This window comes from Triticum aestivum, chromosome 2B, assembly GCF_018294505.1.
Source record: "Triticum aestivum cultivar Chinese Spring chromosome 2B, IWGSC CS RefSeq v2.1, whole genome shotgun sequence".
NCBI classification, from domain to species: Eukaryota; Viridiplantae; Streptophyta; class Magnoliopsida; order Poales; family Poaceae; genus Triticum; species Triticum aestivum.
In genome coordinates this window covers 695,919,006-695,930,957 of record NC_057798.1, presented here as the reverse complement: position 1 = coordinate 695,930,957, position 11,952 = coordinate 695,919,006, and positions in this window count along the sequence as shown.

The window sequence follows — 11,952 nt, the reverse complement described above, 5'->3', positions numbered from 1 at the left end:
CAGCTAAGCCCCCGAGTGAGAGGTTTGCTCGTCACTCGGTAGGATTTTGATAACTTAGGCGAGTACTTGGACTGCAGCTAAGCCCCCGAGTGAGAGGTTTGCTCGTCACTCGGTAGGATTTTGATAACTTAGGCGAGTACTTGGACTGCAGCTAAACCCCCGAGTGGAAGTCTGGCTTACCACTCGGTAGTCCTCAAGCCAAGTTTCAGGCTTAGACTCACCAGTGAACTTGCTGACTCCTGTTGCCAACCTGAAATTGGGAGGGATCACTGCGGCCCTGATGGCTCTGCTGAAACATTCCGGACCAGAAACATGCATTCGACTGCTCGTGGGTGCATCTCTGTCGGGTCCACCTCGATGGGCTCTGTTCCGGTCGACCAAGCCTTGCACGATAATGGATCGCGCATCGAAGCCTGGATCTCTGGGGTCGACTGGAACTCTTCGCCCCGCACTGAACTGACGTCTGTCATCTTGCTGCCGAGGAGCGTAAGACCCACCCCTTGGAGGGGAAGTGGGCACTCATCGCCTATCATCTCGGTCGTGTCGGTCCCCATATTGGTCTCGCCGATTCTCACGCCCTTCACGCCGCGGAGGCGATCTGGGACTGTGAGCCGACTGAACCGTATTCGCAGCGACGGATCGACTGTGAATTCTCCTGCTGCCCGGAGCAGATCTCTGATCTGCATCAAGCCTCTGCCAGCTTCCGACTGAGAGGGCTGGATGGACTCTACTATACGGGTCGCAGCTGCTAAGTTCTGGATTGGGGTTCGATATACCTGAGTCGGCGGGAAGAGTTGACGTCGACTGGCGTCGGGAACTCGTTGCCGCGTGCGCTCGTCGAGTGCTCGCTGAAGATTCTCCAAGCGAGCGCGTTCGGCCAAGTTGGCCAAACGTGCCTCCTCCAAGGCGCGAGCCTCAGGGGTTTCTCCTGCGATGGGAGTATGCAGGGCATCCACGTTCCTGCGGCGAAGTTCTTCTCTTTACAGAGAGTCGAGTGGCTCGGGCTGGTACTCTTCGTGGTCTCGTGCGGGGTCGCCTCCGTCGCCTGCCCCACCATCACGGGCGAAGCCAGGGGGACTGCGGGGCCCGTCGACCATCAGGATTTCCGCCGCTGGATCACTGCTATCGCACTCGGATGCAGTCTCTATGGAGCCAGTCGACAGATCGAACAGGCCGTAGAGAGATTCGTCGGGCTCGATTGCCGCAACTTGGGTGGTGGCCGTCTGACGAGCCACCGCGTACCTCACCCACCGCTGAAGCCTCGACCGGCCCGAGCGCTTGCGCTGGCGGGAGACCGGGAGGGTGGCCGCCGGGGGAGTCGACCGATACGGGGTCGACGGTTGCCGCAGCAGAACACCGCAGACACATGCGCGAAAATGCGTCGCACCGTGGACGGGGAGCGCATCGACGTCGAGTGGAGCCTCCTGGAGCCAGGCAGAGTCGTCGGCGACGAAGGTGAGAGCACCAAGATGGATCTCTCGACCCTCGACCAAAACTCCAGCAGCCACCATGATGAAAGTACTCGGAAGAATCGCAACTTCTCCACAAAATCGCTAAAACACCTGCCCCACGGTGGGCGCCAACTGTCGTGGTTCTAAGTCTGACAGTAGAGTGGGGGGTAGGTATGGAGAGGCAAGGTCCTAGCTATGGAAAGGTTGTAAACACAAGAGATGTACGAGTTCAGGCCCTTCTCGGAGGAAGTAAAAGCCCTACGTCTCGGAGCCCGGAGGCGGTCGAGTGGATTATGGGTATATGAGTTACCGGGTGCCGAACCCTTCTACCTGTGGAGGGGGGTGGCTTATATAGAGTGCGCCAGGACCCCAGCCAGCCCACGTAATGAAGGGTTTAAGGTACATTAAGTCTGGGGCGTTACTGGTAACGCCCCACATAAAGTGACTTTACTACCATAAAGTCTACTTAATTACAGACCGTTGCGGTGCCGAGTGCCTCTTGACCTTCTGGTGGTCGAGTGAGTCTTCGTGGTCGAGTCCTTCAAGTCAGTCGAGTGAATCCCTCGTAGGTCGACTGGAAGGTGATCTCTTCTACGGGTGTCCTTGGGCAGGGTACTTAGATCAGGTCTGTGACCCTACCCTAGGTACATGACTCCATCAGTGGGGGCTCCCTCCATCCTCGTGGGGCCCACAGGCCTCCCCTCCGGTAACTTTTTGTTCCAGTATTTTTTATATTTTCCAAAAAAATCTCCGTTGATTTTCAGTGCATTCCCAGAACTTTTATTTTTGCACAAAAACAACACCACGGTAGTTCTGCTGAAAACAATGTCAGTTCAGGTTAGTTTTAACAAAATCATACCAAAATCATGTAGAAATATTATAAACATGGCATGAATACATGAAAAATTATAGATACGTTGGAGACGTATCATGGGCGGCTTAAATTTTAGATCTAGTCCCACATCTGTGTTCGGAGCTTGAAAGGTCTCCTTGGCAACCAGTCCGCGTCTGGGGAGGCACAAGGGCTCCTGCAATCCTATGCTTGAGCCAGAGTCCGGAGGGTGTGAGGTCCCATTTGAAGGGGGAGTATCCGGCTTAGGGGATTCGGAGATCCGAACATACTTGGTCTTCAATATAGGGAGAGAAGTATCTTTGACCGGTTCCTCAACGACCGCTATGAGGTGGCTGATCGACAAGTGATTAATTTCCCTCTAGTCGGGATTGAGCCCGATCTGATCATAGTCCGTTGAGACCCCCAGGGCGGCGATGCGGTCCAGTAGTTCATTTAAAGGTGAAACATCCGTCGGGTCCAACTTTTCGGAGTACTTGGGGCCGATGCGAAGATGGTGTCCGGTGGTCGTGGGGGGGAGTTGCGGGCTCGACGGCCGCGCAAGCCCCTACCGCCGAACTGGAGGGTCTGTATAGAAGCTAGGCACCCTCCAGAAGTGATATTGTTGTTGATGACTAGGCGAGCCATAGATCGCTTTTGTAGACAGCACGACAGAGCTCTCAATGGAAGCACCAGTGTCGGTGTCAAAACCGGCAGATCTCCGGTAGGGGGGGCCCAAGCTGTGCGTCTAAGGATCAATGGTAATACGGGACCAGGGGACACATTGTTTACCCAGGTTCAGGCCCTCTTAAGGGAGGTAAAACACTACTCCTGCTTGATTATATTTGACGAGTATGAAGATTACAAGAGTTGATCTACCTCGAGATTGTAATGGCTAAACGCTAGACGTCTAGCTTATGAGTATTCCAATGATGATAATGAAGATAGCCTTTACGGACTAACCCCTCCAGTTTATATACACACCGGATGGGCCTAGGGTTTGTACAAGGTTGGTTCATCAGGGAAGGAAGCACCCGGACTCTAATATTGCTGTTTAGGTATGGAGGAGTCCCATCCGGACACGGAGGATAATCTTCAGCTTGATCTTGTACAGCCTATCCGGTCCATACTCCTAGGCCGGACACCTGAGGACCCGCAAATCCAGGACTCCTTCAGTGGCTGGCGAGCAAACGAAGACGATGAGGCGCGGGCAGCCGCATTTTGGGAACGACATTGTAGGTAGGCTTGACACCGAAGAGTGGGCACACGGCCGGGGTTAGCACGTCGGCGCCCGAGAAGGTTTTGCTGTGGATCTAGGGACGGGGTGTTGGCGATGGAGATTGGGTGGATTAGTTGAGAGAAACACGGGCGAGACGTGGGGGGTGTTCACGGCCTAGGTGAAAAGGGTGGAAAATATTCCTGGACGACGCGCGGAAAGGCCTATGCAAATGGTTGCCTCTAAGCGCTTGTGTGCACAAAGAGAATAATTTCGTTTGAAATGAAGACGTACTAATTTTTAAATGAAGACGTGAGTTCATCATTTCGCCTCTAATTTTTTTGCATGTTAAGCAATCACGATTATACCACGGTCTTGATTTGCTGGCGCATTTCAGGTGGCATGTGCTATATGTAAGACATTTTTTGGCATTTACCGTGAATTTTGGCATAAGTCAATTCCTAGCCAGATTGCATTTCCTGTCGAAAGGGATGAGGATTGTTGTTCGATCTGGGAGCATCCAATGGTGCAGATGTACAATCCGTGGGGTTTGGGCTCTGGCCAATCAGAACGCACGACTCAGATCGCGCGCGCAGCGAAGGGGGGCACCGGCCATGGTTTGGTAGGCACACGGCTTTCCTGAGTGAACCGTGTGCTATTTGAAAACATTTGCAGGAACTAACAACATATTTTCATTTGAATGAAAACAAGAGTTTATCATTTCGCCTCCAAATTGTTTTCCACAGTAAGAAATCACCATTGTACCCTATGGTTCGATTTTCTCGTGCATTTGAGGTATCGTTTGCTATATTTGAGTCGTTTGCTATATAGTCGCAACTACACGTGGGTGCTATCTAGCTAGCAAGATCATTTGTGTGTCGCTTTGGGAGTTTTTATTCATTGTTCGAGAAACAGGAAAAAATTCAAACAATTCGGCCGTAGGGTGCGGCCAAAGGCGTGCCATATTGGTATTCTAATTACAGGAAATGCATATAGAGTCCGGAAATAACGAAAATCGGTGTGTCACCGTGCCGTGTTCTCAGGATCACATGGAGATTTTTCGGTAAAGATGGCACGAGTTTTGATGCTCACACCTTGCAAATCAGAGCATCTCACAAGAAGGATCATAGTTTCCAAAAGGAGACGTGGCACTTCAAACTCCAATCATCACTGACTCCATCATTCTGCTTTGAATTACTTTCACGGTAAACAATCACGTATATACCCTAGGTTTGATTGTCTGGCCCATCTCAGGTCTTGTTGCTATATTCAAGTCATTTTTTTCACTTACCTTGCATTTCGTGCATATAATTAAATTCAAAACCGTTCTAAAACTACACATCTGGGTGTTACTTAGCAAAGAAGGTTAAATCATTTGTGTGTCGCTTTGCGAGTTTTCGTCCGTTGTATGAGAAACCCGGAAGAAGTTTCAAACGTTTCGGCCGCGATGTGCGGCCACCGGCATCGGCCTAGTTGATATTTGAATTACTAGGAATTCAGATGAAATCCAGACTTGATCAAAATCGGTGTGTGCCCATGGCATGCTCTCATGACCCCAGGGGAATTTTTTGGTAAAGTTTGGCACATGTTTTGATGATCGCTCCTTCCAAACCAGAGCATCTCACATGAAGAACCATGGTTTCCAAAAGGAGACGTGTCAATTCAAACTCTAGTGGTCTATGACTTCATCGTTTGGCCTCATAAAAACTTCCACGATACGCATTCAACATTATACCACATGTTTGACTTTCTAACGAATTTCGGGTATGGTTTGCTATATTTAAGACATTTTTTGAATTTAACATGCAATTTGTGGATGTAAATAAAATCACAACCGGAACTGCATGTGTTGTCGAAAGGGATGAGGATCGTCGTTCGATCAAGGACAACGGTGCAGACGTACGATTCGTGGGGTTTGGGTTCTGGCCAATAAGAACGCATGACTCAGATTCCGCGCGTGGCAGAGGGGGGCATCGGCCACGGTTTAGTGGACACACGGCTTTCGTGAGTGAACAGTGTGCTATTTGAAAACATTTACATTAACTAACCGCATATTTTTGTTTGAATGAAAACATGAGTTCATCGTTTCGCCTCCAAATTTTTTCCACGGTAAGAAATCACGATTATACCCTATGGTTCGATTTTCTGGTACATTTTACCAGGCAGCAGGCCTCGCTAGCAATCTCAAACTTTGAATATGTAAAAAGAAAATAGATCTTGTTTAATTATATATATATATATATATATATATAACTACACGTGCGTGTTAGCAAGATCATTTGTGTGTCGCTTTGCTAGTTTTCATTCATTGTGCAAGAAACAGGGAAAACATCAAACAGTTCGGCCGCAGGGTGCAGCCAGAGGCGTAGGCCTTGTTGGTATTTTAATTTCAGAAAATGCAAATAGAGTCCAGAAAATAACGAAAATCATTGTGCCACTGTGTCGTGCTCTCACGATCGCATGGAATTTTTTTTTGGTAATGTTTGGCACAAGTTTTGGTGCTAGCACCTTCCATATCGAATCATCTCACAAGAAGGATCATAGTTTCCAAAAGGATATGCGGCACTTCGGACTACAAATTGTCGGTTACTAGCTACATCGTTCCACCTCGAAAAAAATCATGGTAAACAATCATGGTAAAAAAAACATCATTAGACATGGCCCATTTTAGGTCGTTTGCTATGTTTAAATCATTCTTTGCAGTTACCTTCCATTTTAGTGCATATAAAGTCAAAAACCCTACTACAACTACATGTGGGTGTTTTAGTTAGGCTATACTTAGGCTACTCATAGTGGAGGGTGTCATATACTAGTATATATATATATATGATACTAGTGTATGATACTACCTTTAATTATAGCGCATAGTATAATACATAGAGTATATATAGTATCATAGATCATATTTATTGCCATGCATGACACAAATTGGCATCGCATTTAATATGATACGGTATCTACCTATATGTTACTCTAACACTCACTATATTTAATTCTTTGCCACGTCAGCATACTTGCTATTTTTCGAGTGCATGATATCGTCGGCTATGATACCACCACTATGTCCAGCCTTGTATAGTGGTGAAGTATCATATACTATAGTATCATGCATATGATACTACTGTATGATACTATGTACGTACCTTCATAGTACATATATATAGTATCATAGAGTAGTGTGTGTGTGTGTCTATATATATATATATGTATATATATATATATATATATATATATATATATATATATAGGGCTGGGCTATTCTGTTACTTGTAACAGAATAATATTCTATTACCCCTCCGCCCTATAGGGCCCGATCAGACGAAAACCCTGCTAACCTAAGAAACAAAGCCCACTTACTAATGAGAAGTAACCCAGCATCACGCCCCCGATCTCCCAGCGCGCCGCCGTCCGCCCCCTGCCCCAGCGCGCCGCCGTCCGCCCCTGCCCCAGCACGCCGTCGACCGGCCCTGCCCCAGCGCGCCGCTGTCTGGTCCCTGCCCAGCGCACCGTCGACCGGCCTTTCCCCAACGCGCCGCCACCCCTTGGCCTAGTGCGCCGCCGACGGTCCCTTCCCAGCACGCCGCCGACTGGTCCCTGCCCCAATGCGCCACCGCTGGCCCCGCCCCAGCGCGCCCCCAACCTCGGCTGAGCGCCTCCACACCCCTCTACTCCTCCCTTCTTCTTTGTCAACCCGGACGGGCTCGATACGTTCTCGCACCAGCCACCATGGCACAACCTCAGGTACCTCCATCGCATCGCCACCCTCATCGTGATGAGCACACATGGATCTGAAGCTCCAGGTGCAACCCACGAGGCTTGAGGGACGAGCGCGACAACAACACTTGTGTAAGTTCAGGTTGGTATAAATGTATTTGGAGAGGAGTTATTGAGTTTATGTTCTTCTAGCGCAAAATGTGTCTGTCAGTTCAAAATGTTTAACCCTGTAAGCTCAGAGAAAAAAAAGAAACAAATAAACATAATTCATGATAGAAAAAATCCGTGAAGTTCGCAAGGAAAACAAGATAAGTTCAAAAATAATAAATATATAAGTAGAACATTGGAGGGAATTTTATTGTAGAGTTAACAATCTGGTGTTGCTGCTGCTTGTGTTGACCGTGATGGAGTACTATTTGCTATTCCAGTATAATTACATTCTGCTATGAGAATTTGCTGCCGGGGGCATGAAGTAGCAGCCTGCCAGGTTGCTGCCACGAATGAACTTGGTTGATTGTAGGTGATTGTACTGAACTTGTGCTATGTTATTTATGGTTAGAACTATCAATGGATAATGAAGGTGAAAATGATTATATTGGACTGCAACAACAGAAAAGTTAGCTAGAAGTAGGAATTTTGATTCATCTGCTGCTGCTCCTTTTGGGCTTCTGCTTTACTCCAAAAATAGTGTGTTTTGCATTGGATGCTAGATAACATGATTTCATTTTAGTACTAAGATTATTGCATACACTAAAGTGGCAAACCCACTGTTGTGTTAACACCTAATTTTGTTGCTCTGAATCCGTGAGATCTTGGATGTTGGAGTTACCCTTGAAGAAAGAACTTGGGCATTTGAGTTGCTTCCATGTGGCGAGTCTTGATCTTGGTGGTGCAAAACTACATTTCAGTATCAAAGTATTGCATCATCAAGTTGCATGAGATTATTTTCCTTTCAAAAGCATGCTACGTTTGTAGCTCTCAAATTTTCTCCTTTGTGGATGCGTTTGTAAGCAGTCCTTTCTCACCTTTGTTGTCACATTTTTTTTGTTGAACTTAATGAGGATGCTTGGGATAAAAATTCCCTTTTTCATTTGGCAATGCTTGAACTAATCTGCTTTAGTAGTACAAGTTTTATTTTTGTCTGTTCTATGGCTTGCCGACCTGCTCTCTCTCTGATTTGTGAACTCATACTTTATATTTGGTGAACTCTATCCTATATGTGTGCCGCACCAAGCACACCATTGGCTGCCTCCTCCTCTTGCTTACTCCCGCATGAGGCACGCTACGCCGAGAACGCACCCGGCCGCCCCCTGCCTCCGGTAAATCGACACACTCAGTTCAGTTTGTTTTTTCAATTCAGTTCAATTCTAAAAAAAGTTTTCTCCCTCTCTGTAGCTTGCTTGAACTAATAGCTGGTACTCGATGAACTCTGTCCAATTTAAATCTTGAACTGATAGCTAATGGTTTTATGAACTAGTAAAAAAATTCAGTTTCATCTTTGACTCTTGTTCTCTATTCTTTCACTCTCAAAATTACGTGCATGTGCAGATGCTACTTGTTGATTGCTACTTGACGCAACCATTTTTTTCTTGATTTGCATTTGTATTACACGAATTTGATATGAGAAAAACAAGGTCAAAACGGAAAACAAAAATTAGTACCTTTATGCTTGCTAGGTGTTTGTTTACGTCCTCGCTGCGTGCCTCTGCCCTGGAGGATGTAGCAGTGGGGCTGAACAACCCGTTCGTGTCTCAACACTCATATCTATGTATTGAGAACCAAATTTTCTTTTTATAATGAGCTTTACTTCCATACTAACATTTCATTTATGTTCTTTTATAGTAGAACGAATACTAATTTTTATGCCAAGTAAGTTCAACCAAAACAGAAGTGGAGCTTCCTTTGCAAGAATAGAAAGAGAACACATGCTTCATTTATGTTTTTGATGAATCCAGCCTGAACTGAAGCCTGTCGGCGAGCCGGGCACTGGGCCAACCACAAGACAATGCCGCCAGGTAGGGCGCTCAATGGCCGCCGAGCGCGGCGCGAGCCTTTTCGACCCCATTTCCAGGTTGAACTCCAAGGATAACGCCATGGGGTGCGCGAAGGTGCTAGCTAGCCTCTGCTTCCATTTTTCTTCAAAAGCTTTGCTAACCCATTAGCCACTCATAAGATGACTTTGCTTCCAATTAGCCACTGAAAGTTGTCGCCATTCAATTGCTAGCTAATTATTGTAAAAAGTAGTGGTTAATCTTGCTAATTAATTTGATGTGATGCCTAGGTGGTCAGACCAGCTCCTCCTACCAACATAGGTCATTGCCCCTTTTGCCACAACGGCAGCAGCACAAATATTAGTGTGGTCGTCCTCAACTAGTTCCTCACACGGCCTCCGCGCAAGCCCTGCTCATGTATGCTTACACCAAAAGTACAACTCTTGCTACTCTCCTTGTACTTGCACTTATTTTCTAAGCAATAATTCCTATTGCCTCCTCTTGGGGGAAGGGATCCCATGTTAAAGCTGTCTTGGTGCTCACCCACTGTTTATATTCATCACCATAGTGTATGAAACATATGAAAACCATTCTGGCTTCGGAGAAAATATAACCAGTACATGTGCGATTGTGGGAGAAGTTCCCTTATGAAAGTTCCTTGTAAACAAACCACATGAAAGTTCAAAACGGCTATAGGAAAGCTTTGTAGGTTCAGATGGGTATAGAAAACTTCGTAAGTTCAAAATGGGCACGCCTAATAGTGCATAAATAAATAAACTAAACCCAACAAAGTCCATGTTGGTCGGTCTATAGTGTGTTGTCAAGAAGGTTGTTGGCCTTGGAGGCCGACACTGGCTGATCATCTACCTTCCAATTATTATTAGGAATATATCACTGAAACTGTAGGTCACGCCCTCCTGCCGCATAGCCTATTGGTTGGCGTACCATGACCCCTCCTCATATTTTTGGTATGAATTTGATGAATCTTCTTGATGCTCTGTTCTTATTCATCTAGAGATTCCTCCTCATATTGATTGTTTGTATTTCTTGTACCAGTTTTGTTCTTGCATGTATGTATCAGTTGATGTTTTGAGATAGATTAGATTACTTCCAACTGTGAAGATTGAGATGCATATTTGGGGATGAGATTTCCAGGTACTAGTTTTGCACTGTATCTAACCCGTACTAAAATATTTCAGCAGTTCAACAGGGGCATGGGGTTCAGTTCGACGGTGACGACACAGGCAGCTGGCCTTCGCATAACAAAGTGGTCGAGTTAGATCTTGTGTGAACTGGAAATCCCCTGATGCTGAGTGTGTCAGTACAACCCTACGCTACAAGGCACGCATACATCCACTTCACGTGTTAGTCAATAGAATTGTGCATTTTCTTGGTACCTTTGTAACTCTAGCCAAAAATATTTTGTTGTTCACTTTTCTGTGCAACGGGAGTAGAGCCGTCTGAGATGCTCTGTTCTAGCGAGGTGGCTTATTATGTTTGTCAGTTTGTAATACTTTGGCCGCAATGTACTTGTGTATCTTTTTCTGAACGGAGCACGAACAAAGATTATGTCATTATGAACTTTGGTTGTGATGGTACTACAAACTCTATACAAACACCAATAATCCATTTTTACTGTTACTTATCTTTTATACAATTCACATGGATTGTACTCCCTATTATGAACTGTGGTATAAAAATGCACTGTGCTCACCATTTTCTTTTAGTTCGTTAGTACTGAATGCTTTAAAAGAGAGGAGGTAAAAGTGAACCATTTGGTTGTGTATTATAAAAGTTCAAGCAAAAAGAGACTACATGCAATTCAAATGGGAAAAGTACAAGTCATAAAATAAGAGAAGTCCATAACATCGTTGTAAAAAATGTTTAGTTAAAAAACATTTTCTTTTTGAAAATCCTATCATTTAGTTCGATGATATAAACCATGCAAGTACAGAGGCGACGATACAATAAACCATTGAAAACTTACGAGCAAAAATATTACCTAAAACAGATCAAAGTCTAGTTAGTGAAAACACGCTTAGTACAAAACCATGCAAACATCAGTTCAAGTATTCTTTTTTTCATAACCTTTCAAAATTACTCTCCGAAGAATATACCAGTACAAACGCACAAGTAGATCAGTACAAGTACTCTGTTTTTTCTGACAGAAAAACAACACGATGAGTCTCACCGTAATCCAAATTACTCTTCAATGGTTGCGAATTTAAGAAAACGTTCAACATGACTAAATTACGTATTTTCGATATCATTGCAACTTATGTTATTTGCCTCATTTCGACAAACTTCAAAAAAACCGCGTTTGAAATCAAATTTGACCGTATTCGAATTCATTTTTAAATCGTAAGGAATTAGAAAAACATTTCTATACGATAAAGTTGCGTATTTTCCATATCTTTCCAACGCCGTATCATTTGCATCAATCCAAGAAACCATTTGCAAAAAATTGCGAAAATACATTTCGCCTAGAATTTCACCGTTTTCCAAATTACTTGTAAATCGTATAGAATTAGAAAAAACATTACATATATGAAAGATGCAGATTTTCACCAGCTTTCCAACGCCATCTTATTTGCTCAATTCAGACAAACTGTTTGAAAATTGAGTCCAAAATACGATTCACATTTTCGGTTTTGAAAAAAATGTTGTCAACGCAGATTTTCACCAGCTTTCCAACGCCATCTTATTTGCTCAACGCCATCTTATTTGCTCAACTCCGACAAACGGTTGTCA